The following is a 4,310-nucleotide window of genomic DNA, read 5'->3' as shown; positions in this document are numbered from 1 at the left end:
TCCTCTACATCGGGGAAACCAAGCGGAGGCTCGGGGACTGCTTTGCAGAACACCTATGCTCGGTTCGCAATAAACAACTGCACCTCCCAGTCGCGAACCATTTCAACTCCCCCTCCCATTCCTCAGACGACATGTCCATCCTGGGCCTCCTGCAGTGCCACAACGATGCCACCCGAAGGTTGCAGGAACAGCAACTCATACTCCGCTTGGGAACCCTGCAGCCCAGTGGTATCAATGTGGATTTCACAAGCTTCAAAATCGCCCCTCCCCCTACTGCATCCCAAAACCAGTCCAGTTCATCCCCGCCTCCCTAACCTGTTCTTCCTCCCACCTATCCCCTCCTCCCACCTCAAGCCGCACCCCCATCTCCTACCTACTAACCTCATCCCGCCCCCTTGAACTGTCCGTCCTCCCTGGACTGACCTATCCCCTCCCTAACTCCCCACCTACACTCACCGCTCCATCCCCGCCTCTTCGACCTGTTTGTTTCCTCTCCACCTATCCTCTCCTCTATCCATCTTCTATCCGCCTCCCCCTCTTTCCCTATTTATTTCAGAACCCCCTTCCCCTCCCCCATTTCCGATGAAGGGTCTAGGCCCGAAACGTCAGCCTTTCTGCTCCTTTGATGCTGCTTAGCCTGCTGTGTTCATCCAGCTCTGCACCTTGTTGTCTCGGATTCTCCAGCATCTGCAGTTCCTACTATATGTGAACTTATGGTCAGTTTTGAACCCTCATGTTTTACTCCTTGTTTATTAATGTTTACATCTGACCTGGGAATTATATAATTTTATACCACTTTCACACTGCTGCCAAGTTTCTCTCTTTTTGGATAATATATTGGAAAGAAAAAAAAAATCACTGTTAATTAGTTCTGTTTTCCACTTTAGACATATGCAGAGATACATTCCCATCAACCATACAAGCAAAGGCAAATCTTAAATTGGTAAGTTTGAAAAATTTTTTGCAACTAGATAAAATATTAAAATCCAAAGTCACACAATTGAAAAGAAAAATAATACTTCTGTTATTAATTGGTTTTGTGAGATAAGTGCTTGGAGTGCTGTGAGGCCTTTGAACTTTACATCTTCCTTGGTTGCCACATGCAAATGTTAGTAGGAAGAGAGCTCCAGGATTCATGCTTATTTTTCTCCTGTCCACTCCTCACTGTAAATCCCCAGTGCTGCTGAATAATAGGTGATGGTCTCAATCAAGGTTTTTCTCGAAAGAATAGCAGGAGGCTTTGAACACCAGTGTGGCCTTGTTGTTCTAGCAGGAACGTAGAAGATAGCAGCAAGAGTAGGCCATTGGACCCCCTTGAGCCCGCACCACCATTCAATATGTTCATAGTTCATTATCAAGTTCAATACCTTAATGCTGCCCAACCCCCCATATCTCTTGATCCCTTTAGCCACAATAGTTTCTGTACCTCCTCCTTGAAAACACAATGTTTTGGCTTCAACCACTTTATGTGATATTGAATTCCACAAGCTCACTACTCTCTGGGTGAAGAAATGTTTCCTCACCTCAATCCTAAAAGGTTTACCCCTTATCATTAAACTATGATTCCCCCGTTCTGTACTCCCCCACCATCGGGAACATTCTTCCTGTACCTAACCTGTCTCATCCTGTTAGAATTTTCTAGGTTTCTATGAGACTCCCCTCTCATTCTTCTAAACTCCAGTGAATACAATTCTAACCGACTCAATCTCTCCTCATATGTCAGTCCTACCATCCTAGGAATCAATTTGGTAAACCTTCACTGCATTCCCTCTAGAGCAAGGACATTTTCCCTCAGATAAGGAGACCAAGACTGCACACAATATTCCATGTGTGGCCTCACAAATGTCCTGTACAATTGCAACAAGACATCCCTCCTGCTGTATTCAAATCCCCTAACTATGAACACCAACATACAGTTTCGCTTCTTTACTGCCTGCCACACCCATTCATTTACTCCTTTGGTGCAGTCCTGCTACATCATTACCTGGATCCTCTTGAGAGCCCATGTCAGACTACCCTTGTTGTTGAAGATCCTGGTGGGTGTCCATCATTGAAACATAGAAAATAGAAGCATGAGCAGGCTAGTTGACTCTTCAAGCCTGCTTCACCATTCAATATGATCACAGCTGATCATCCAACTCACCATCCTGTTCCCACTTTCTCCCATACTATTTGATCACTTTAGCCCCAAGAACTATATCTAGCTCCGCTTGAAAACATTTAATGTTCTGGCCTCAACCACTTTCTATGGTACAGAATTCCACAAGCTCACCAGTCTCTGCATGAAGAAATTTTTCCACCTCTCAGTCCTAAATGTCTTACCCAGTGTCCTTAGAATGTGAGACAAAAACAGAAATTGCTGGAAAAGCTCAGCAGGTCTGGCAGCATCTGTGGAGAGAAATCAGAATTAACGTTTTGAGTTGAGTGATCCCTTCTCAGAAGCATTCCGAGGAAAAAGTTAACCCTGATTTCTTTACACAGATGCTGCCAGACCTGCTGAGATTCTGCAGCAATCTCTGTTTTTGTTTTTGATTTACAGTATCCGCAGTTCTTTCAGATTTTTTTAGACTGTGAGCCTTGGTTCTGGAATACACAACATGAGTAAGCCATGAATACACAATGATTTTGCAGTCAGTGACAAGGGGAAATGCCCGCTGTTCATTATGCTGGCAGCTGTATCACATCATTCTTGTGGAATTTTGAAGGGCAATTTGCAGTCATTGTGTTTCTGATCTAGCATGGTGCCCACTGCAATGGCAAGACAGGAAACAGTGAGGCTCTTCAACCAACCTCATTGAAGAATCCTCATTGAAACATGCAGAGCTCAAATTAGGAGCTGTAAAATAAGTAATAGAGATTAAATTTAAATTGTGTATAGAAAGTGAAATAAACATTATAAAATCTCAAGCACTTCTGAAGGACTTTCATTCCACATTTGTACAATCAAACTTTCATGGCCAGAGAGCTCCTTTGGCATAAATTATACAGTCAACAGATCATAAAATAAAAAATCACTCGCTGCACCAGCCCTAACTTTTCCCAGTTGGGTTAACAGAGTATGTACCCTTCATTCATACTGTTGCTTGTATTTCAATGTCAAGTTTCATGGTAACATAACGTTGCCAAGTTTATTGGGTGGCACAGTGGCTCAGTGGTTAGCACTTTTGCTTCACAGTGCCAGGGACCTGGATTTGATTCCAGTGACTGAATGTGTGGAGTTTGCATGTTCTTCCCGTGTCAGTGTGGGTTCCCACCAGCTGCTTCAGTTTCCTCCCACAGTCCAAAGAGGTGCAGGTTAGGTGGATTGGCCATGCTAAGTTGCCCCGTACAGGCGAGGTGGGTTAGTCATGGTAAATGCAGAGTTATGGAAGTAGGGTATAAGGTTGGGTCTGGTTGGGATGTTCTTCAGAGGGTCAGTGCAGACTCGATTGGCCAAATGGCCTCTTTCGCACTGTAGGGATTCTATGATTCTAACATACCATTTGGAGCCTGTGGTTCTACAGTTAAATGACATACTTCAGAGTTTGCAGTTTTTTTACTCCATAGTTACAATCAGTGCTGTCAATGTTGTGATTATTATTAATGAAAGCACTGATCCATTGATTCCCAACCCAATACAATGCTGCGGAGTGGGTTATGGGTTGTTTTCTCATCCAGACCATACTGGGCAGTATTAAAGAAAATATGACATTTAGTGTTCAAACATGATCTGTGTGACAGCTGGTCCTCCATGAGAAAAATACTGGCCTTCCCAAACAGGCTATAAAATGTATACTTTTCCAACCTGTACTTTTGTCATTATTTCATTGAATTGTAAATGTCCATAAAAACTATAACATTTCTGCTTTGAATCAGCTGTTGCTTAGTGAACAATTCTGTCACCTCTGAATTCTTCTACTCACAATGGAGGCAGACATTCCAATGTAGTACTGAGGGAGTACTGTACCATTGCAGGTATTATCTTTGGGATGAGACAGCAAACCATTGGCGACTCAGGTCAGTGTTAGAGATCTCGTAGTGCAATTTCAAATAAGAGCAAGTGCATATCCTAGTATCCTGGCCAATATTTATCCTCAAACATCACTAAATAATAGATGATCTGATTATTGTCACATTGTTATTTGTGGAATCTTGCTGTGTCCAAATTGGCTGCCCCATTCCCCACGTTACATCAGCGATTACACTTTAAATGCATTTCATTCATTGTGCGTTGTGGTATCATGAGGTCATAAAAAGTGATTTTTGAATGCAAGACCTTTTTCTTGATACTTCCAATATAAAACATTTTCCTCCTTCTTTCAACAGACGTC

This window comes from Rhincodon typus, chromosome 34 (assembly GCF_021869965.1).
Source record: "Rhincodon typus isolate 14 chromosome 34, sRhiTyp1.1, whole genome shotgun sequence".
NCBI lineage: Eukaryota > Metazoa > Chordata > Chondrichthyes > Orectolobiformes > Rhincodontidae > Rhincodon > Rhincodon typus.
Note: the sequence above shows the minus strand (reverse complement) of the source record.